Source organism: Lissotriton helveticus, chromosome 9 (assembly GCF_964261635.1).
Source record: "Lissotriton helveticus chromosome 9, aLisHel1.1, whole genome shotgun sequence".
Lineage (NCBI taxonomy): Eukaryota > Metazoa > Chordata > Amphibia > Caudata > Salamandridae > Lissotriton > Lissotriton helveticus.
The window spans coordinates 75,553,540-75,579,111 of NC_136070.1; the positions used below are offsets into that span (position 1 = coordinate 75,553,540).

The 25,572-nt window shown below is 50.0% G+C and overlaps 1 protein-coding gene across 1 annotated transcript in view; it reads right to left on the reverse strand.

Moving 5' to 3' along the window:
• The window catches only part of TTBK2 (tau tubulin kinase 2), a 631,485-nt gene that overhangs the window by 482,143 nt on the left and 123,770 nt on the right, over window positions 1-25,572 (reverse strand). The gene's annotated exons all lie outside the window — the stretch shown is intronic.

Sequence of the window (25,572 nt, forward strand, 5' to 3'; positions counted from 1 at the left end):
ACTCCCCGATATCACATTAACGTCCAACATGATATTCTAAACAGAGGCAATATTCTTCACCTACTCAAACATGTACTACCTTTAGCGCACATACGCTCTGAAGTCCTAACATGGGGTTAGGTTTCAAAGACTCTCCTGCGATACTCATGGTGAGTCAACAATAGTGGGCATGCACCAACAACTACACCACCAGGTGGCTATGCTTAAGGAAGCACCCTTTCTTTCGGAATGGGAATAGATATTAAAAAGAAAACACTGGGAGAAATACCCATATGTGCTCCAGGCAGTCCAGAACCCCCCTCACTCCCCCTCCCGAAGCAAGGGGTCAAATCCGTACTTTGAGGGACAAATAGCACCCACCAGATTCACGAACATCAAGCCGAACTTGATAATTATATATTCAAAATATCATGCACAAATGAACAAAGGGCGGTGCCTCCTGGCTGCTAGTGAAGAACGGGAACGGCTGGCACCATTCACACCAAGTATCCCCCCCAACAGTACTTGCAATACGACTAAAATCAAGACGCAAAGCAATAACTCAGAGGAGTCTTCCTCCAGCCCTCAGCTAACAATCATAATGTGGCAGGCCTCAAGAAAATCAGAGAGGACAACTCAGTTCTTGATTACCTCCACACATGAGATATCCTATGTTTACAGGAGACCTGGGCCACAGGAACAAGTACACTGCCAGGCTATAATGAATATCATTCTCCAGCAATAAAACGTAATATCTTTGGACGTCTGTCAAGAGAGGTTTCAATTTATATTGAACAAGACCTAGACATAGAGGTCAATGCAATAACCACTAATTTGCATACACTTCAAGCACTGCTTACGAAAGTCCTAAAATGCAATCTCAAACCCTCTCACTACTGCTAATTAACTGTTATTTCAACGCTGCGCAGCATCAGAAAAAGGCCTCAAATGCCCAGATTACTGCATTTGAAGAGCTGCTAAACAAATACTACACTTACCCTCTAACCATGGCTGGAGACTTCAACAGCCAGGGCTTGGGCTATCAAACGCAAACAACCAGTTTAGCCAGTGAGGCTGCTTAGTTTCAGAGCCTTCTCAACAGTCAAAAGTTAACCTCCTTGCAAACCCTAAAAGAATCATGCGAGCCACACTGCGACATTCTTCCCACATTCAGAAATATATCGACTATTGATTATAATTTCATCAGCGAACCTTTGACAGCTAAAATCAGCACACTCCAAGTAGACGACGGGGCAGAAAGTGGCCACAGTTTTTTGCAAGTGATTCTGCAATTAGCCACCAAGGACTCGCCTCAGTTACTCCTTTTGGACAAACCAACCAGGGAAGAACGTCACAAAGTCCTCCCCAGAATTAAATGGAAAGACAGTCTCAGAAAAAAGTTTAAACATTTGGATCGCATCAAAACAGGCCACTGACATGCCATCTAGTGCAACTCCACTATTGAAGCACTGAGACGAATTCATGGCAGAGCTTCGTACAGCCCTGAGGGGAACTGGGGCTCGCTCCCATAAAAAGCCATCCTACTCGACCAACAGCCCCAGAGATATCTTCTGAGAAACTGGTTATAAGCAAGCGTAATCTTCGAAGAACTTGAGTAGGCAACAGACGAGGCGAGAAAAACACCCTGTGACAAGTGGTCACCACATACAGAGCCTGGAAACAACAAAAAAACAAAAATAATATTTTATGAAAGTCAAGGTATTTACCATTCTACAAGAGAGTTCAATCCCTCTTCTGGAAAAATATATACGGCCTCAGCAACTTTGCACAGAAAAGGAAGGCAGAAAGGAAGTAGATTGCTTATGCAAAGTTACTATACACGGATGATCAGGTGAACAAAATAACGTCCAGTCAGACAGTTCCAGCATTAAACAGCCATACACAGTCATGCTTTCCTCTCTCCGAAGCCTCCGTTGTGACAACTGTAACACGGAAAATGAGGAGAAATGGTGGCCCTGAACCCAACCGCCTTCCAGCATCCGTTTTTAAAGCAGCACAAGACTTCTAGGCCGAGATATTGACGCTGCTCTTAACCATGCTTTCACCATTGCCACGATCCCGATCTGGTGGAGATGGTTCATCCTCTTTCCAATTCATGAAAAGGGTGATTGTTCAAACCCTGCAAACTACTGGCTTATTGCCCTTCTAGTCTTGGAAGCAAAGGGATATGCAAAAACCCTACTAGAGGACTTGGGCGCCTAGGTAAAAGAAAACAGCATTCTTCCATATTTCCAATCAGAATTTAGACCGGCAAGCTCCACAATCAAAAACATCACGGCATTAGTCTACTTGCAGCACCGTGCAACATGGAGAAAGCAGCTACCGTTGTTCAGTTTCTTAGTCGATTACAGCGCAGTTTTTGGCAGGTTGGTCCGCGGCACACTGGGGGGGAAATAGAACAGCACAGGGGTCCGCCCTTGCTTCTTGAAAGCAATAACCTCCTTACACCAGGCGTCTAGGGTCCAGATAAAAACAGGCCCCATCACAGCGACTGCCAAAGCCCCAACCAATAATGGCTTCATACCTGGCTGAGTGATGCCCCCTCTTCTTTTCAACCTTTACACTGCCAGTCTGGACAAAGCATTAGAAGGTGCCAGCCTAGTTACACCAAGGGTAGGACTGTCACGATTCCCAATCCTGTGGTATGCAGACGACATAGTGATCATGGACCACAAAAAAATACAAGCCTACCGAGAGCCCAGTGAACCAGGGCAAGACTAAAATCATCATTTAGGGAAAATATCCCCACAAGAAACAAGCACACTGGTAGCACGGGGAGCTATAAATAACACCAGTCCCATACTACAATAACTTAGGCGTCTAGTTCACAGAAGGGTCCAAACCAACGGCTCACCTGAACCACCTCAAAACCAAGAGCGCAAGAGTCGTTCATAGTCTAAAATGTCTCAACAGTTGCCTGCAAACCCTAAATCGATGAAACCATGCTGAAAGTCCTGAAAGCGAAACTGATCCCAGCACTAAATTACGTCACCTAGCCTTTCCAGCTGCATTGGTAACATAATTAAAATTCATCCAAATCTCAGTATATAAAAAAGAATGGAAAGAGAAAAGAGAATGAATCTCAAGTCTCAAGGGAACCTACTAAAATACTATATTAGGATTCTGCGGGCCCTCAAGAACACATTCAAGGCACTACTCAAAGCAGTCTTCAAGGCAGGGGGACACTCCATGGCAAGAGTACTTAACTCAGGCAATTAAGAATCTAAAAATAGAAGCCACCAACCTTCACCGTCCTGACATACCTTGTAAAGTCTGGAAAAAGATAGTGAATTGGCAAGTCAAGAATATCTACCCAGAACTAGATACCGAAAGCCTCTGCTGCTCTTTGATCACTGAGGCACTAAATGCTTCTTACACGACTGGGAAAGCGCAGCCTTATTTACATCAAGCCCTAGCAGCTCATACTCTCAGGAAAATCTTATATATTGGGCTCCGCGTCCCACCAATTACAGTCTTCAACCCCTCTTGGGCAAGGCAGTGCGAGGCAAGAACAGGCAGACTGTGCAATTACCACAATGAATCATGGCTTCACTTATTGTGTTGCTGCCCTAAACTTGCCAGCGATCGTCATTGCCTGTCAGTTCCCTAACTTCTAGTCCATGGAATAAGAACTTGCAGAAAGGCCTCAGACTTTTGCTTCCTTAACAACACCTTAATGATCCTTGCAATGCTGGGGAAATTTACTGACGTTATCCATTCTAGGTCCAAAGACTCTGACCGTTTCCAGCCAGCTAGATCCCTGCATTAGCATTTTTCATCAATGGGTCCACTTCCTACGTTCTTAAAAACTCATGTAATGAAAATGTGGACTCTGCTGCCCACTAAGACGTTTCAACAGCAGTTTGCACTTTGAGATGCCACCCCTTTCATTTTTTAAGTATATTTAACTTTGACAGTTTTTATAACTCTGATTTTATACCTCTACGTTTGTATTCAGAAAATAGTGTATGCTGCTTTATTTAATGATTTTAAGTAATTGATCATGAATAAATTAATTTCATATCCAACTCAGTCCAACTGCAGTGAGTTAAAGTGTTGCCACAATTCAAAAAGTGAAATGCAAGTATTCTTCTCAGTTTAAGCACACACACAACTTCAATCCCATCAAATCCTGTATTCTGAAAGACCCACTTGTGGGTGAAGCCTAAGTCTCTCCCTCTCTCTCTTGAAGCTCTTTTTTGTTGAAGTCATACGGTTCAACAGCTGCACTTTCAAGACAAACCTAAAATGCATGCAGGTTAGTGTAGCCCTAGAAATCCCAAGCTGCTCTTAAACACACATGTGTACTCTGAAGAGTAAAATTAATGTTTGAAAAGGAAGGGATTTGGGTCTGGAATTCAACAATGCATTTTTCTTGAGTGCCATCCTCTCATCTGTGCTGCTGCCAGGGAAAGTAAAGTAAATTATCTACTTATCTTAGACACCTTCATGGCATTACAGTACCATGTGTGTGCCCCTAAAATAGGCCTAGCTCCATTACACATACGTTTGATACGTTATGTGTGTTAGTGAGCCTTCTCTAGGCAGTCACTGCTGCTGGCTCAGGCAGCTAGATAAAGAAAAAAAGAAAAGCAATTGCATAGAGGTGAAGTTCTTTTTCTGTCAACGTTCACAACTTCTGCTCAATCAAAACAAGTAATCCTCCCTGAAGTGCCATCTCTGTTTCCACTGTAGAAGATGGGGTCCTCTGCACAGCCCTGTATTGGTTATCATCACCCCACTGAGGGGGTCTGGTCCATGGGACCCTGTATTGTTAATGTTGCTGAATGTGGAGTTGAACCTTGTTGAACTTCAGAGAACATTCTTCAATGTACACTCCTCGTTGCATTTCTTGTCCTTTCGCTGGCACTGTACAGGTAATATTCAATAAAAAAAAGTTGCTAAAAAACCCTGTCCACCAACATGTGGGTGAAACCAAAGTCTCTTTCTGTAGTAATCCTGAAAGCTCTTTTTTAGGTTGATCACATAAGGTACAGCAACAGCTTCACTGTGGAGCAATTCCTGAAAACAAGCTTTCAAAGGGAAACATATATTTTCATTTCTGAGTGCGAACAATAATGTTAGACGGGGACCTGGAGGGTCGGCCGAGCACAAGGGGAGAGGCCTCCGGTGAGGGCCGTCTCCAGCGATCGTACAGGCAAGTAACTTCCCCCCCACAGATGGACACCACACGAAGGTCAGCTTAACACCTTTTATAGGCAATTCTTTGAGTAAGGTGGTACGATACAAGGAGATCAGGACACGATGATCCTCTCAATTCTAGTCTCTATTAGGGGAAGGGGGTAGCGGGACAGTCTTGGTACCTACAGGTACTGAGGTGAAACGGTGGTAGCTCACAATCCTCGAGCTCGGCGTTCGGAAGGGTCGGACCGCGGCTGCGCCAGCAGGACCCGAAGAGGTCGTAGGTGGCAACGGGCCGCGGCAGCGCCAGCAGGTCCCACGAGGATGAACGGTGCAGAAGGCCGCGGCAGCGCCAGCAGGCAGGACAATAGTTCACAAGGCAGGGCCGCGGCAGCGCCAGCAGGCAGGACGATAGTTCACAAGGCAGGGCAGCGGCAGCGCCAGCAGGCAGGACGATAGTTCACAAGGCAGGGCTGCGGCAGCGCCAGCAGTCCGTCAAGGATGAGTTCTTCTCGGTGTCTCTCGACTCCAGGATACAACTGCCTTCCTGCTCTGGGGCTGCCTCAGTTATAGGTCTGGCGCCCTTTGATGTCCGGACCCTCGCACTGGGAGGTCGGGAGGTCCGGGATGAGGGAGTCCAGACACCCAGCAGGGGGGTGGAGCCAGCACCCGGGGAGGCTGGGGGCGATCGGCACCTGGCGGGGGAGAGCCATCGACACTTCTTTCTCCCATTAACCTGCCAAGTGGTCCGTTCACCTCCTGGATGGATGGTGGTGCCGGGATGTCTGGGCCCGGCCAGGCCCAGGATTGGGGGTGGAGCCGAGGCCACGCGGCCGCGTGGTGCAGTGTCCAAGATGTCGGCTGGGCCGGGCAATGGGGTTGACGGGGGCCTGGGCCCGTGGCACAGAGATATCCGGGAGCCGGCGTCCCGGAGGGGGACGGGTTGCGGGTTGCTTCTGCGGGTAGCACCCGGAGAGCCGATGTCTGGGCCCTGTCATGCGGGGAGGGAGCGAGCCCTTCGTGGGGCCTGTCCAACATGCGTCCCCCCCAGCTGAAGGCGGGGAGAGTCACCCATCCTCTTGGGGACTCTCCTCGTCGAGGCGGAAAAAGCGGGACAGGCCGTCCGCGTTGGCGTGGTCTTGGCCAGGGCGATGCTCCACAGTGAAGTCCATCCCCTGCAGGGAGATGGACCATCGCAATAGTTTGGGGTTCTCTCCCCGCATTTGCATTAGCCATTGCAGGGGCCGATGATCTGTTTGTACCCGGAAGTGGGTTCCGAAGAGGTAAGGCCGGAGCTTCTTGAGGGCCCATACTACTGCGAAGGCCTCTCGCTCAATGGTGCTCCAGCGCTGTTCTCGGGGCAGGAGGCGTCTGCTGAGGAAGGCCACTGGTTGGTCGACTCCCTCGGGGTTCAGTTGGGAGAGGACGGCCCTGATGCCATGGTCTGAGGCATCCGTCTGGACGATGAACTCACGGCTGTAGTCGGGGGCCTGGAGCACAGGAGCGGTGCACATGGCGGCTTTCAGCCTCTCGAAGGCCGCTTGACAGTCGGGAGTCCAGTTGACGGTTTTTGGGTTGGTCTTGGATGTGAGTTCCGTGAGGGGCCGAACAATGCTGCCATAGTCCTTCACGAACCGCCGATAGTATCCGGTGAGCCCCAAGAAGGCTCGGACCTCGGTTTGAGTTACGGGGGGCCGCCAGGACTGGATGGCAGCGATCTTGAGCTGGAGGGGGGCCACCAGACCGCTCCCCACTTGGTGTCCGAGGTAGGTCACGGACCCCTGGCCTATTTGGCACTTGCTGGCCTTGATTGTGAGGCCGGCCTGTTGGAGGGCCTGCAGGACCCCTCGGAGGTGGCGGAGGTGGTCTGACCAGTGGCGGCTATACACCGCGATATCGTCCAGGTAGGCGGCGCTGAACTCCTCGAGGCCCGCCAATACCTGGTTCACAAGTCGTTGAAACGTGGCTGGAGCGTTTTTCATGCCGAAGGGCATCACTCTGAAATGGTAGTGTCCATCCGGGGTGGAGAAAGCGGATCGTTCTTGTGCCCTGGGGGTGAGGCCGATCTGCCAGTAGCCCGCCGTCAGGTCGAAGATGCTTAGGTAGCGGGCCGCCCCCATGCGGTCAACTAACTCGTCGGCTCGGGGGATGGGGTGAGCGTCGGTTCGGGTGACAGCGTTCAGACCCAGATAGTCGACGCAGAACCGGAGCTCGGGTGTGGTGCCCGGGGCCGCAGCTTTGGGGACCAGTACAACCGGGCTGGCCCAGGGGCTGTCCGAGGGTTCGATGACTCCGAGGGCGAGCATCTTGGAGACTTCTTCTTGGATGCAGGTGCGTACCCGCTCTGGTACTCGGTACGGCCGGTGTCGGATAGGGGGACTGTCGCCGGTGTCCACGTCGTGCAGGCACCAGGGGGTGACCCCGGGTGTGAGGGAGAATAGGCGTGCAAATTGCAGCAGGAGGGCCCGACAGTCTTGGCGCTGCTCCGGGGTCAGGGCCTCGGAGAGTTGGACCCCGTCCACTGAACCATCTTTTTCCCCGGTCCCCAGCAGGTCAGGGAGGGGCTCGGAGTCCTCTTCAGCTCCACTGTCTGTGGCCATCAGCAGGCTGAGCTCCGAGCGCACGAAGTGGGGTTTGAGTCTGTTGGCGTGGAGGACCCGGAGGGGGTTCCGGGGGGGATTCCATGTCGATGAGGTAGGTGACGGGGCTCTTACGCTCGATCACCTTGAAGGGCCCCGTCCACTTGTCCTGTAAGGCACAGGGTTCGATGGGGGACATCACCCACACCTGCTGGCCAGGCTCGAATTCGATGGAGGAGGCATGTTGATCGTACCACTTCTTCATGTCCTCCTGACTGGCCTCAAGATTGGCTTTGGCGAGCTCTCTGAATCGCCGGGTCTGATTACGGAGGGTCAGGAGGTACTTGTAGACGTCTGGAGGGGTCTTCAGGGGGGCCATTTCCCACTCCTCCTTAACTAGGCTGAGAGGCCCGCGAACAGGGTGTCCGTACAGGAGTTCGAAGGGGCTGAAGCCGAGGGACTTCTGGGGGACTTCTCGGTAGGCGAAGAGGAGGCACGGTAGTAGCACGTCCCACTGGCGGCGTAGGGGTTCTTCCAGCCCCATGATCATCCCCTTGAGAGTGCGGTTGAATCGCTCGACCAGTCCGTTTCCTTGCGGGTGATAGGGGGTTGTGAATCGGTAGGTGACTCCGCACTGTTGCCATAGGGATTTCATATATTTTGAAATAAAGTTCGTGCCCCTGTCACTGACGACCTCCCTGGGGAAGCCCACGCGAGAGAAGATCCCCATTAAGGCTCGCCCTACCACTGGTGCTGTTACAGTTCGAAGGGGAACCGCCTCAGGATAGCGGGTGGCGTGGTCCACCAGGACCAGGATGAAGCGATGCCCTTGTGCTGTTCGGGGGTCCAGGGGCCCCACAATGTCTATTCCCACCCTTTCGAACGGGGTGGTCACCACGGGGAATGGTTGCAGGGGGGCCTTGAGTTTGCGGCCGCTCTTCCCGCTGGCCTGGCAGGTCGGGCAGGACCGGCAGTGGTTGGAGACGTCATTTCTCATCCTAGGCCAGTAAAAGTGAGTCACCAGGCGGTTGTATGTTTTGTCTTGCCCCAAGTGTCCAGCCAGGGGGAAATCATGGGCCAGGTTCAAAAGGAAGTCTCTGAAGCGGAGGGGCACCACCAGCACCCGACTGGTCCCCAGCTCCGCTACTCTTTGTTCGCTGTACAGCAGGTCATTGTCCCAATAGATCCAGTGGGCCCCTGCGGTGTCTCCCGCGCTCTGGGCGAGCGCTTGCTGTCGCAGTCCCTCGAGGGAGGGACAGGTCTTTTGCTCTTGCCGGAATTGTCCTTGGGTGGGCCCCCCTTCCTGACGTCACTGAGCCAGGTCCGGAAGGTCTTGGGGCTGAGCGGGCTCTTCTGGGGTCTGTTCCGGGGTGTCGGTAGGGATGGAGTCTTCCTCCGGAGCGATCGGGGGAGGAGGTGCTGGCCATGCGGGTTCTTCAGATCTAGGGATGGTGTCGGCGGCCATGGACCGGGTTGTTACGCACGCCCAGCCCGGGAGGCCTAACATCCCCAGGTGCTCTCTTCTTTCAACGGCTGCCCACGGGGAGCTCTCGAGATCGTTCCCCAGGAGGCAGTCCACGGGGGCATCGTCGCGGACAGTCACTTTTAGCATCCCGGACACTCCTCCCCATTCGAAGGGGACGCAGGCCATCCGACACAGGCTTTCCAAATTGTCGGCCGATCGGACGGGGCAAAGAACATTTGGCAGGATTTGTTCTGGGGTCACCAGGTGACAACGGACGGCCATCACACTGGCCCCTGTGTCACGCAGGGCTTCGGCCTTACGCCCATTTATGTTCACCCACTGGCTGTACTTCCTGGTGTTGGCTGGTAGGGGAGCCCGCGGGATCAGGTCTCTCCCCCCTAGGCAGGCCAGGGTCATGGCGGCAGGTTCCCACTCGGGCTGCTCCTGCTCGTAATCTTCAGGCTCCTCGGAGACTTGCTCTTCTCCTAGGGCGGCGGCAGCCACCTGGCGGGGCCCGGGGGTCTGGTTCTTTGGGCAGGTCGGGTCACTGGCATAGTGGCCGACTCGCTGGCATCGATGACACGTAATGTTGGCTCGGAACCCCGGGCGCATCGGGGGGTTGCCCCGGCCGGCCGGGGGCGGGGTGTAGTTCGCGGGAGCGGCCGGGACGGCGTCTCTGCCCCGGCCCGGGCCTCCTCCTCCTCGGGGGCGATGATGACCTTGGTTGGGTCTGTTCTGCTCATTGGGCCCACTTCGGGCCACTCGGGTGCTCTCCCATCGGTCAGCCTCGGCGGCGAGCTGCCGTGGGTCAGTCAATTTACTGTCGAGGAGGTGCTGCCTGAGCTCGACGAAGCAGTTGTTGGAGAGGTGCTCCCACACAATGAGGTTGAAGAACTGTTCGTAGGTGGTTACGTTGCTACCCTTGATCCATCCCTCGAAAGCTCGGCTGAAATAGTTCACATATTCTATCCAGGTTGTACCCGGGATGCGGGTGCAGTTGCGGAACCTCTGGCGGTACATCTCGGACGTCAGCCCATATCGACTGAGGAGGGCGGCCTTCATGTGGTCATAGGACGTGATTTGATGGTCCGGAAGCTGTAGCAGGGCATCACGGCCTTCATTGACGAATCTCCCCCATAGACCAGCTCCCCAGTCACTTCGAGCGATCCGGTGGGCAGTCATGGCGATCTCGTAGGCCTTGAACCACTGCTGTATGTCGTCGTTCCGGACATATTCCCGGACCACATCTTTGGGGATGTGGACCTTCTGTTCGGTAGTACCTGGGGGGCGCGGTTGCTCGGGCACCCCTAGGTCTTTGTTCTGTTTGCGCATCTCTATCTCCGCTAGCTTGCACTCGTGTTCGTATGTCAGTCTTTTTTCTTCGAGTTCTCTCTGTCTCTGCTTCTCCTCTCGCTCTTCTTGGAGCCGTAAGTGTTCTAAGTTCATCTTTTGTTCTGCCAGTTTCAATTCTCCGTCTAATTTGAGCCGTGCCAGCTCTAACTTGTGAAGTCTATTTTTCTCTCGTTCTCGGATCTCTTCCCGGGAGAGATCCGTTCTCCTTTCTTCTGTCAGGGTGGTGTTTGTTTCCGGGGCTTCGAGGTCCCGGGGTCCGGCGGTATTTGTCTCTGCCCAGGATTCTAGGGCGTGTTTGAAGTCCTCTTTCGTGCTCAGACCGGTGGTAGCAATGCCTAGTTCTATGCAAAATTGTTTTAGCTCTCGGTGGTTGTACTCTTCCAGTTTTTCCATCTGGAATTTCTCTGCAGTTCCGCTCTCTCTGGTCGTCATTGTGGATTAGTCGTAGGGTGAGTTACTCTCTGTACGGTACGCGTTGGTTCGGATCGCGCCGCTGGCCACCAATGTTAGACGGGGACCTGGAGGGTCGGCCGAGCACAAGGGGAGAGGCCTCCGGTGAGGGCCGTCTCCAGCGATCGTACAGGCAAGTAACTTCCCCCCCACAGATGGACACCACACGAAGGTCAGCTTAACACCTTTTATAGGCAATTCTTTGAGTAAGGTGGTACGATACAAGGAGATCAGGACACGATGATCCTCTCAATTCTAGTCTCTATTAGGGGAAGGGGGTAGCGGGACAGTCTTGGTACCTACAGGTACTGAGGTGAAACGGTGGTAGCTCACAATCCTCGAGCTCGGCGTTTGGACGGGTCGGACCGCGGCTGCGCCAGCAGGTCCCGAAGAGGTCGTAGGTGGCAACGGGCCGCGGCAGCGCCAGCAGGTCCCAGCGAGGATGACGGTTACAACGGGCCGCGGCAGCGCCAGCAGGTCCCACGAGGATGAACGGTGCAGAAGGCCGCGGCAGCGCCAGCAGGCAGGACAATAGTTCACAAGGCAGGGCCGCGGCAGCGCCAGCAGGCAGGACGATAGTTCACAAGGCAGGGCCGCGGCAGCGCCAGCAGGCAGGACGATAGTTCACAAGGCAGGGCTGCGGCAGCGCCAGCAGTCCGTCAAGGATGAGTTCTTCTCGGTGTCTCTCGACTCCAGGATACAACTGCCTTCCTGCTCTGGGGCTGCCTCAGTTATAGGTCTGGCGCCCTTTGATGTCCGGACCCTCGCACTGGGAGGTCGGGAGGTCCGGGATGAGGGAGTCCAGACACCCAGCAGGGGGGTGGAGCCAGCACCCGGGGAGGCTGGGGGCGATCGGCACCTGGCGGGGGAGAGCCATCGACACTTCTTTCTCCCATTAACCTGCCAAGTGGTCCGTTCACCTCCTGGATGGATGGTGGTGCCGGGATGTCTGGGCCCGGCCAGGCCCAGGATTGGGGGTCGAGCCGAGGCCACGCGGCCGCGTGGTGCAGTGCCCAAGATGTCGGCTGGGCCGGGCAATGGGGTTGACGGGGGCCTGGGCCCGTGGCACAGAGATATCCGGGAGCCGGCGTCCCGGAGGGGGACGGGTTGCGGGTAGCACCCGGAGAGCCGATGTCTGGGCCCTGTCATGCGGGGAGGGAGCGAGCCCTTCGTGGGGCCTGTCCAACAAATAACTACAACAAAATCATGGACTACAGAAAAAGGAATGGTTTCAAATTAGATTAGGTTTTTATTTTTAGCCACCTAGAAACACCCGTATCAGGAATGAGGATTCACTTTTCATTTCCCAACAATAATTGTACTCCAACTTTAAAAAGTGATGCAGTGTGTTGGCGTGCATCACTTTACCACCATTCTGTGCAATCACCCAAATGCATATTCATTCTTTGATGTCAAAATAACCGTAGTTAAAGAAATATTAATTTGCTTGGTTGGGTTGGTATAAATCCAGAACATTTATCACTCTCATTCAGTTGCCTGATTATGTACTCACTGGAGTTTTCATTCCTGTACCTTTACTTTGCCAATCTGCTATGGAACGCCCATCTCTATGATCTTGAAAGTTGTCTCATGGTATCTCTCTCCAAAGACTGCTGGTGTGGGTGATTTATGTTTACTGGCAATACACAGGTCTGGTATGATCCCAGCTGGAGCCAGACGTGTGAGTGGCATGATGGAAACCAACTGAGAAGAGCAAGCTGAGGTTAGTCCCAGATACACTGGCTAAAGGCAAGAAGCTTGACGGTCACAGCACTCTGACACTATGAAACCCCTTTAAGAATCAGGAGATGCTTTCCTGTGGAACCCGCCATCGCTCCTGGATGGCAAAAACTTGAGACACAACCCTGCAAGGCAAGAGACCCACTGACCCTTCGATAGAAACTGGTAAGGAAAAGTCCAAGAAGTGTTTCCATCCCTTCACCAGGAAAGTGAAGTGGAAAATGTAAAAAGGGAATGAAAAAGTAATTTTTGTTTAATTAATCCAATAAATGTAATTTTAAATTCATTTAATGTTTAGTGGTTGTTTTATCTTTAGTCTTTGTAACCATACGTTTCATGGTCTTGCAGTTGTGCAGGTAACGTCACCCACATCTCAGCCTAGGGACAGCAAATCAGATCATGCGTTTCATCCATTAGGAACAACCTACAGTCAAATACCAGATAGCATACAACCATACAGAGTAACAGTGAAGAGCTGGGACAAGAGACAAAGTTCAGTGCAAAGTGGTGGGTTATGAGACTTTCAAATTATGGATAGGAGTGAAGAAGAAGTGAGGAGTGGGAATTCATAAGTAGGACATGACCATGGTTAAACAAATGCATTTTTTATTTAGATGCTTTGTAAGGCGCCAAGTTCCATCTTGTAACAACTGTGAAATGCTGAAGAAGAAATAAACAAACAGGGCAAAGAGTTTATCATGTGTGTCTTGTCAGTTACCATAGATGGAAAGAAATGTTTAATGCATGAAGCAACTTGTTCTGACTGCAAGCCTAATTGTTTCTTCTTCTGTCAGTGATTGGTGTAGGATAACTAAAACAGAGTAGAGCGGAGAAGGTGATGGTTGAGGATTAAAAGTGCAGAACAAATCTTTATTCTCAATTAAAATCCGAAAATCTTTACTGTGTTAGGGCATTAGTACTAGTGCTGAATTGGTCACCTACACAGGAAACATGTAATGTATAGGAACTAGTTAGCTGGGGGCGTGGTTAACTGCAGAACATGGTGGACGGATAGTTACGGAGCTCCCGGCCCGGATCCCGTTACTCCTTCCAAATTATCCATAAATGCACAATATCGGCCACCACTTACTAGCGCGATGACCTACAGGACTCAGAGGATTGCCTGGGATCACCAATAGCGCCAACATCCATCGCCACACCTAACTCCATGGCGTGGCACTGAAGACGAGGAGGCAGCACAATGGCAGACCCCTTCCTTCCTGAAGCGCAAGAAATACTAGCGCTGCGCTGAGGTACCCGTAGGGCCCACAAAACTTGACAAACTACTCACTGCACATACCGCTGTAGCGCGGTGTCAAAGAGGGAGTGGTGCACCCCTCGCTGCTGACTTCTGCTGGTTTGGCTGTATGGGGGGCCCGAAATAAGCACCCCTGCACTCGAGCGTGGGGATCATCGCGCTGCTGGACTTGTGCTGCCATCTGTGATGGTGGAACTGCTGCATGGCCTAACGCGACTTGGATGGCCTGGAGGTGCAGCACGAGTGGTCCAGTCAGACAGACGGATGGCTGACTACAATTGCGGAGACCTGCGTCACATGACGATCACCGGAAGTCTCATCAAAGCGGTAAGGGGGTGGGGTAGCCACGTATACTGGCTGACGGACGCGAACCCACCCAGAAAATAGGAGCACAATAAGCGTTGGGATACCCCTGACCAACAAGATATCACTGGGAACCAGGAAGAGAGGCCCAGATAGGACGCACCAACTATAATTCCTACCCCCGCACATAGAATATAAACTGCGCATTGATCGGTGTAACTACGCAGCAGTGTCGGGCGCGACAGGGACAACACGATTAATGAACAGTGAAGAGGCAAGAGAGGGGATGAGCTGCGGCCGATTTCCGTAACAAAAACAACAGGCATTTACAATGCAATGGTCTCGGCATCATTAAAGGTAGAGCTATTGGCATTGCTCATGACATTTTTTTTTTCTTTAAATCATAAATAAATGGCATTGTCATTTACATTGTCAATACACACCACTCTGCACTCAACTGCACTCACCTGCACTGCACTCAACTGCACTCACCAGCACTGCACTGCACTCACCTGCACTGCACTGCACTCACCTGCACTGCACTGCACTCACCTGCACTGCACTGCACTCACCTGCACTGCACTCACCTGCACTGCACTGCACTCACCTGCACTCACCTGCACTGCACTCACCTGCACTGCACTCACCTGCACTGCACTGCACTCACCTGCACTGCACTCACCTGCACTCACCTGCACTGCACTCACCTGCACTGCACTCACCTGCACTGCACTCACCTGCACTGCACTCACCTGCACTCACATGCACTGCACTGCACTCACCTGCACTGCACTGCACTCACCTGCACTGCACTGCACTCACCTGCACTGCACGCACTGCACTCGCCTGCACTGCACTCACCTGCACTGCACTCACCTGCACTGCACGCACTGCACTCACCTGCACTCACCTGCACTGCACTCACCTGCACTGCACTCACCTGCACTGCACTCACCTGCACTGCACTGCACTGCACTCACCTGCACTGCACTCACCTGCACTGCACTCACCTGCACTGCACTCACCTGCACTGCACTCACCTGCACTGCACTGCACTCACCTGCACTGCACTGCACTCACCTGCACTGCACTGCACTCACCTGCACTGCACTGCACTCACCTGCACTGCACTCAGCTGCACTGCACTGCACTCACCTGCACTGACCTGCACTGCACTCACCTGCACTGCACTCACATGCACTGCACTCACATGCACTGCACTGCACTCACATGCACTGCACTGCACTCACCTGCACTGCACTCAACTGCACTCACCTGCACTGCACTGCACTCACCTGCACTGCACTGCACTCACCTGCACTGCACTGCACTCACCTGCACTGCACTCACCTGCACTGCACTGCACTCACCTGCACTCACCTGCACTGCACTCACCTGCACTGCACTGCACTCACCTGCACTGCACTGCACTCACCTGCACTGCACTCACCTGCACTGCACTGCACTCACCTGCACTGCACTCACCTGCACTGCACTGCACTCACCTGCACTGCACTCACCTGCACTGCACTCACCTGCACTGCACTCACCTGCACTGCACTCACCTGCACTGCACTGCACTCACCTGCACTGCACTGCACTCACCTGCACTGCACTGCACTCACCTGCACTGCACTCGCCTGCACTGCACTGCACTCACCTGCACTGCACTCACCTGCACTGCACTCACCTGCACTGCACTGCACTCACCTGCACTGCACTCACCTGCACTGCACTCACCTGCACTGCACTGCACTGCACTCACCTGCACTGCACTCACCTGCACTCCACTGCACTGCACTCACCTGCACTGCACTCACCTGCACTCCACTGCACTGCACTGCACTCACCCGCACTGCACTGCACTGCACTCACCTGCACTGCACTCACCTGCACTGCACTGCACTCACCTGCACTGCACTCACCTGCACTGCACTCACCTGCACTGCACTCACCTGCACTGCACTCACCTGCACTGCACTCACCTGCACTGACCTGCACTGCACTCACCTGCACTGCACTCACCTGCACTGCACTCACCTGCACTGCACTCACCTGCACTGCACTGCACTGCACTCACCTGCACTGCACTGCACTCACCTGCACTGCACTCACCTGCACTGCACTGCACTCACCTGCACTGCACTCAGCTGCACTGCACTGCACTCACCTGCACTGCACTCGCCTGCACTCACCTGCACTGCACTCGCCTGCACTCACCTGCACTGCACTCGCCTGCACTCACCTGCACTGACCTGCACTGCACTCACCTGCACTGCACTCACATGCACTGCACTCACATGCACTGCACTGCACTCACCTGCACTGCACTGCACTCACTGCACTGCACTGCACTCACCTGCACTGCACTCACCTGCACTGCACTCACCTGCACTGCACTCACCTGCACTGCACTCACCTGCACTGCACTCACCTGCACTGCACTGCACTCACCTGCACTGCACTCACCTGCACTGCACTCACCTGCACTGCACTCACCTGCACTGCACTCACCTGCACTGCACTGCACTCACCTGCACTGCACTCACCTGCACTCGCCTGCACTCCACTGCACTGCACTCACCTGCCCTGCACTCACCTGCACTGCACTGCCCTGCACTCGCCTACACTGCACTCACCTGCACTGCACTCACCTGAACTGCACTCACCTGCACTGCACTGCACTCACCTGCACTGCACTGCACTCACCTGCACTGCACTGCACTCACCTGCCCTGCACTGCACTCACCTGCCCTGCACTGCACTCACCTGCCCTGCACTGCACTCTGCACTCACTACTCTGCACTCACTACTCTGCACTCACTACTCTGCACTCTGCACTCACTACTCTGCACTCTGCACTCACTACTCTGCACTCTGCACTCACTACTCTGCACTCTGCACTCACTACTCTGCACTCACTACTCTGCACTCACTACTCTGCACTCACTACTCTGCACTCACTACTCTGCACTCACTACTCTGCACTCACTACTCTGCACTCACTACTCACTACTCTGCACTCACTACTCACAACTCTGCACTCACTACTCACTACTCACTACTCTGCACTTACTACTCACTACTCTGCACTCTGCACTCACTACTCTGCACTCACTACTCTGCACTCACTACTCTGCACTCACTACTCACTACTCTGCACTCTGCACTCACTACTCACTACTCACTACTCTGCACTCACTACTCACTACTCACTACTCTGCACTCACTACTCACTACTCTACACTTACTACTCACTACTCTGCACTCACTACTCTGCACTCACTACTCTGCACTCACTACTCTGCACTCACTACTCTGCACTCACTACTCTGCACTGTGCACACCACTGATATCATGGAATCTTCCACCACACTTTCTAAAACTCTATAGTCCGAAGCATAATAGGCACAGAACCAAAAGAAGGGTAGACATTGCTTAAAATAATCTTATTGTATTTATGAGAAGCAAAAGCGAGACTGTGAAATGTGCTGAATATCAGTTTGTTACGAATCAACAGAGTGGAGTTAGAGAACCAAGAAATAGTAATTTAGAATCCGGGTTAGAAGGAGTAGTAATCACAAACTGAGGATCAACGGGCGCGAAACAGTGTGGTGGGCGCGCAGGAGACGCAGCGTGAGCGTGCACATCAGCTGAAGATGGCCGGAGAAGACACCGAGCCTGCCTGCTGCCGTGACTGACCCGCTGCAGAGGGAAAGAGCCCGGTGAGTGGGGGTAGAGGGGGGCGGCAGAGAGGGAGTGGGCAGAGAGGGAGGGTGTGTGTGTGTGTGCGTGCGTGCGTGTGTCTGTCTGTCTGTGTCTGGTGTGTGCCTGCCTGCCTGCCTTTGTGTGTGCGCGTCCACAGACCCTGGTCGGCTCGTGCACCGCTCTGTACTCCCTTGCGAGCTTACTCGGCGACAATAGTTCTCGTTGCCGAGACCTAAAAAGGTACTTCATGTAACAAAAACACGCCTGCTTGTTGCAAGTGCTTCGGTGTGAATGCAAAAACGTCACCCCCTACGGAGAACGATCACCAGACAGCTGCCTCCACGACCTCCAAATATCCATCCACAATTTGCACTGCAACTGATCAGAAGTGCAATATCACAATGGGACGATCAAAAGGAGGGAAAAAATCTTGAAACTGAAGAGACCAGCGCATCCTCAAGTGCTGCATCTACGAATACGGTCCCCCCTACAATAGAAAATTCACAACCAGATAAAACTGGACATTATTCTTCAAGAAATACGACAATCCCGTACATCAATGGAGCAACAAGTGGGTTCACTTGCCACAGAAATCGCTCTAATCAAAGACGACCACAAAAAACTCTCAGATAAAGTAAATACTAATAAAGCAGCTCTGCAAGAATTGATCCCGAAACAGAAGGAGCACTCTGCTTATTTGGAGCGTGTGCAGAACCAGATCACAATCCTACAAGAACAAGTAGAATATGCAGAAGGGCACTCATGCCGTAATAACATTTGCATTATAGGAATGCCTGAAAATGTTGAAGGACAAAAATCGAAACATGGTTAAGCTCACTGATGCCAACAGGAACACTGTCAGACACCTTTTGCAGCGAGAGGGCTCACAGAGTTCCCACCAGGCGGAGAGTGCCCAGTGCACCACCTCACCCAATTGTTGCCAGTGTGCCTAATTATAGAGATTGACACCTAATTCTACAAGTGGCACGTGAGAAAGCCCTGAGAATGAAAGACAGTGTGCGGATGCACTCCAAGTTCAACAGCAAAGGGCATCATACCAAGGGGTTAAGAAACACTTACAAAGCATAAATCTGAAATATGCCCTTCTATACCCCACCAAACTCAAAATTTTACATGATCAAAAACACCCCGGACGAAGCGCAGGAATGGCTTGAACATACCTTCCCTGACTTCCCTATTAACTCTGTGCACTGACGAAATGAAGATTTACTGCCCAGAAGACGGACGCAACAACAACGCAGGAGAACAAAAAAGCCAGAAGAGGACCCAACACCGACACCCGCACAGGTACTGGAAGCACAACGACGAACCATAATATCTGCAGCCACTTTAAATGAGAACAGAGCAATAACAGATGAGGAACTTTCCATGGCTGACATAGTACACTCGGAGCAAAACAACAGCCAACTGCTCTTTTCATCCATATCTTCTCAAACAATCACTGACTTGCTTAATTGAGGACTGGGTTACTACAAACGTTTGTAAGCTCAGCAGCAGACTAGTATGTTGGCCATTGGAAGCACAGGAACGGGTGGCTACTCAAGACCTCAGCAGCCACCCATGACACTGCTTAGCACTTACCTACTGATGGAAAGAAAGTGAGATACCCAGTGAGCTGTAAAATGAGCCTCACTGAGATAACCAGATGCTCATCATACAGGTTGCAGGAAACCCGCACCAATTAGGAACATTACACAGGCCCTTTGAAGAATAAACTGTAACCCACGGCCTAAAAACTTGAAATCTGACAAATGGCAGGGATCGGACGGGTGTCCGGGTCAGGGGCCCACACTCCTAATAAACAAACCAATGGGATTTAATGAGAACCCAGTATACCATGACATCACCATGACCCCTAATGCAATAGCAACATGTTTGATTGTAGAGTTGTTAGGATTGGTTTCTACAGTTTGGTTGAACAAAGTTCTGAAGTTGGACCGAGTATTGGGTAATTTTACAGGGAAGCTGACAAGCTCTAATTTGTTTATTTATAGGCTGGATAAGTGATTATTGTGGTACAACAACACACAAACTTAATACAACACTAGAAATGTCTCACCAGGAACATAAGGGGAATGGGATCACCACACAAAAGACACAGAAAACATGCCCAATTAACTAGGTGTAAAGCACAAATAGTGCTGTTACAAGAGACGCATTTATATGCAGGAGAAGCTACCAAATTACAAAAAAGTGGAGTACAAATCTATAGTACAGCTTGCTCAGCTTTTGCCCGAGGAGTGACAGTGTGGATAGGATCAGGAGTGCCCTTTGTATTTCAAGAAAAACAAATAGACAAAAAGGGCAGATATGTTTTACTATGAGGCACACTAGACAGTAGTCCTGTATTGATAGGAAGCTTATATGCCCCTAATTCAGACCAAGAACCCTTTTACACTCAGGTGAATTCTGTACTCACAGGATGGACCAAATACCCCTGGATCGTAGGCTGTGATTATAACACAATCCTAGATATCACACTGGACCAATCTCATCCTCCCCTGGTCGGGAACCACACAAAACGATTATCTAATTTACTGCAAAATTGGGCACAGGGCTGGTCACTAAGAGAGAGATGGCGAAGTCATAATAAGGAGATGCAGGAATATTCTTATTACTCACCTGCACACAACTTACACACTAGGATTGACCATATATTTTGCAGTACATCACTGATAACACAAACCACACGCTCTGCTTATGTGGGCAACACAAACCACACGCTCTGCTTATGTGGGCAACACAATCTCAGATCACAGCGCACCAGAAATTGCAATTGGGTAGGGTCATGTCTCATCTCCAGTACCCACGTAGAGATTGAATACACAACAACTGGAGAATGGAGTGTTCAAAGATAGGATGACTAATACCATTATAAATTATTTTACAGAAAATGCAGGCATGGCCACTTCAACTGAAACAGAATGGGAGGCATTCAAAGTGGTGCTGTGTGACGCCTCCATCAACACCACTCCAGGAGCCCGTCAACAAACCAACAGGGATTTGAAATAAATTGAAGATAAATTAGGCACACTGAAGGCAAAAGCGGCGCTTGATCCTGCTGTAAAACCGGCATTACAAGAAGTCAGCATACAATATGCAGAACTATTAGATCAATTATGAGTCATAGAGTATCGTTCCTATATGCAGAGAGTACACACAGAAGCAGATAGACCAGGCGCACTGTTTGCATAAATCATTAGAGATGCTCCCCTTACAACACCAATAGTAGAAATTATAACCCCACACAACACCCGAGCAATGACACAGGCAGACATTAATGAGGTCTTTTATAACCACTATTAAGCACTATACACGGCTCCACAACGAGCAGACCCGCAAGAGTCCCACTCATTTTTAGGGACAGTGAAACTACCCCAAATAACTGAGGATGCCCAAAAAACTCTAGTTAACTTCATTAAAGAAGGAGAAACACAAGCAGCAATAAAAAGCCTTCCTAAAAATAAGACCCCAGGATTGGGTGGCCTACCAGCAGAGTTCTATGTTGTCTACATGCAACAATTGACTCCTCAACTTAAGAAATAATATATGCAGCAGTATATGAAACAGGTACCTTATCCCCCTCAACTGCACATGCCCTAATAACTTAGTTACCCAAAACTGGAAGCGACCAAACTAAATTGAATGCATATCGCCCATTTTCCTTATTAAATACTGAATATAAAATCCTCAGCAAAATTTTAGCAAACCTACTACAGCCCCTTCTAACAGGTCTAATTCATGCTGAGCAATATGGATTCGTCCCAACACATAATACATCCCTCAATATACGCAGACTTTGCAATATAATGTTTCCTGTACCAAGGACCTACCAGAGGAAGGGTGTATTTCAGTCGACATAACCCAAGCATTCAACACTTTAAGCTGGGAGTACATGCTAGCCACGCAACAGACATTCGGAATACCCTAGGAACATATAAAATGGATAGAAATTCTTTATCACCTCCGACTGCCAGGGTGCGCACCGGACAACACATATCAAAGCCCCTCCAAATACGAAGAGGCACAAGACATGGCTGTCCCCTCTCATCTACGTTGTTCGCACTAGCACTAGAACCATTAGCTCACAAGATATAAGCAGAATGTGCTGAATGGGACATTACGCTCAATTATACACATCATGCCATATCACTTTATGCCGACGATATTATACTTTACACTAGCAACATGCCGGATAACACAATCAGCGCAGCACAGACCTTTGCACAATTTGAATCTATTGCAGGACTGGCCATAAACTATGAAAAATCCTACGCATTCCCTTTTGGCAACAACGTTGACGCGAAGACCATCCCTTCCGGAAGCAGGAACATAGCAATAGCACACATCACCTTTAGATATTTGGGAATACAGGTATATAGGGACCCACAAGACATTACTGAAGGGAACCCCCAGAAGGCAATAAGCCCACTAAGAGCACAAATCTCATTCTGGACTTCTCCCTCTCAGTTGCAGGCAGACTGGCAATATCAACAATGGTAATGCTACTGCGTATATTATATTTTTTCACGAACCTGCGAGTAGTGTTCCCCAAAACTATTTTTTAAACCCTGAACACATTATTATTTAGGTTAATATGGGGCACAGGCAGTTGACGATAGACCTTAAAGAAGCTTCAACTCCGATCAAACGCAGGAGGGATGGGAGCAAAGGGCTTTTATGCATATTACCTTGCAACACAACTACAATGTCTCTCCTATTGGGTAGAAGGTCGAAATTTACATGAAATAGCATATACACCACAAATCCTTGAGCAAGGTAGATTGCACAGTTTGTTATGCCTGTATGCAGCGCCTCCACCCTTGTCCCAAATGTTCCTAAGAATTGCAATAATTACTGGAAATGAGCATTAAAGTACACAGCAGACACACCAGCCTAGGCGCCCGACATACCATTATTAGGCGTCCCCACCAACACTGGAATGTTAACCAAGCAGCAGCTGGAACCCTGGACACAGGCTGGAGTGAACACATTAGGCGATCTATTTGGAGAGGGTACTTTTAACACATATCGATTTCACTAATGAACGAGTAGTGCCAGAAACACTGTTCTTAACTCATGCAAGCCTAGTAGCTTATATTAACAGAAAATGGGCTCCTCATGGAACAGAACCCACAACAAATGAACTAGTTCATTTAATGTACCTTATGGGAACAGGTAGGCGCCTTACGCGATGGTTTTACCAAGTGTTACACACACACCAACCATCCCCACTGAATTCCGTGCGCAGTAAATGGCAGCGAGATATAAACAGACCGCTACTGGACAAGGAGTGGAGTACTGTACTAGAATACCCACAACGAGTATCCCGCAACACAAGTTTTACATTTATCCAATATATAATAACCCTAAGGGCATATTTAACACCACATAAAATAGATTCCATATATCCAAATGCCACAGCATCATGTCCCAGATGTGTTAAACAAGACGCAGACCATATCCACATACTATGGACTGGGGACAAACTGCGTGGGTACTGGGAAGGGATATCCACTGTACTGGGAGAACTATTGGATGATAGAGGATTCTAAACAGTTAAAGCTTGTATTTTAAGGCTATATAAACGACGAAAAGGTCATGAGGTACAAGCTAAGTTTGCAGACCTGGCCCTACTATTAGCCAAGTGTGGCATAACTAGGAGATGGAAATCACCAACAGCCCCTACATTACACGACTGGAAGGAGGAAGTGGAAAAACAGGGACTACCTGAAAGTGTAGCCATTCGCAGAAAGTATTGTAGAGGACTATGGAAAAATCCTATAGCAATGTGCTAGGACATTATAGTGACGTCCTTTAAAGCAACTGAGGCCCCCAATCCTGGAAATTATTACACCGCGCAGATAATAGACGTGGCCACAGAACTTAGTGACTCTCCAAAGCACACACACCAGGGTAACCCATATGAATCTACACAATACTCTACAACAAGAATGATATGAGGATTTGCATATGGCTGGGCCCAGACTGAGTTGGCACAATGGTGAAAAAAACGATTGGTTGTGGTGCTACACCGAGCTATAGCCAGCAGTTAAACAAATTACACGCATTCCTCCTATCACTTTCTGTGTGTTTGATATACTTCCCTAACTGACAACAGTATGCCCAGACGTGGGTGCTGTGCTCACTGTGCCACTGGAATCAATCTATACGTGGCTGATGAGGGTAAATTCATGTCTACATTGTTTGTGTTCCGGTTCGTTGACGACCTGGACTGGCAGTTCAAGCTGGACTGTTCCCAGGAGGAGCAGGGTCAAGGCTGATTTGCATATGGATGCGTCCAAACTCCGGTGGCATGATGGGCAAAAGAGCAGTGGTTTGGAATGCTACCCCAAGCAATTGACAGTGGTTAGGCAAATTGCAATCATTCTTGCGATCACCTATTGTCTGTTTGATAAACGAACAATAACAAAGCCCATAGATCTCGCATAGGCGAGACCTATTGGCTTTGCCAATGCTTATTTTCCCTATGCAACTACATAGGAATTCAATGTAGCTTTAAAATGTACCAGCCAAATGGTGCACCTTAGTTCAAACTGCGGACTGCATCAAAATTATTCTTGCAATATTATAAATTGGCTTGTATGATTAGATGGGCTTCCTCTTTAAACAAATGCCTATGAAAACAACATTTCTTAAACTACACCAGATGTAGAAGCTGAAAAGACTACTCTGTAGAAAATAGAACTAATATGGCATAAAAATGAATACCCTTAAATTCCTGGCTGCCATACATTGCAACCTTTGTTACACAGGTGTGAAATATCTTGCCCAAATTTCCAACTCCAAATTACAAAATAAAAATGACCTCTCTAGTGAACCCATGACTAAACCAGCACTGTTCCCAATGTACACAGAGCCAGACACTGTAAAACCGTTTGGTAAATCCAAGTCCTGAAAACAGCAGAATTGTTGGTCTGTCAGTAAACCACAGACGTTCATCCAGTGGTTCTCGCTCCTGTAAGATTCTTCTTATGATAAAGGAGGAAATGAGTCCACTGCTACTAGAGTAGTGTGAATTTACTAATGAATGAATCTTTGTTGGATCCTAGTAAAATGGCCAATATTAGATTATATAGTTTAGCTGTATGCCTATCGTCTAGAATGCTGGAGAGAGCAGCTGCCATAAACCTGCAAACCTTTGCAGAAAACAGTGGTTTGTTAAATAGTTATCAAGCAGGCTTTTGTCTATAAATTGACACAGAGGGATCTGTAGATCACTTGCTAACGTGTATATATATATATATATATATATATATATATATATATATATATATATATATATATATATATATTGTTCTGCGAAACAATAAGTGTTGTTTTAAGACGGTACTGTCACTTGTGTTGCCTTTTTACTTTTCTTCTTTTTTTTCTGTAGTTGTTGTTCACCAATCAATGTTCATGTTTTAATTGGGACAACAGCAAAACATTGTAAGAGCAAAGAGGAAGCGGAATCCTCTTATCAATCAATAAACTCATTCTGAACAGAATACATTTAAATAATGTTGATGGTAACGTGTTTCTAGTGTGAA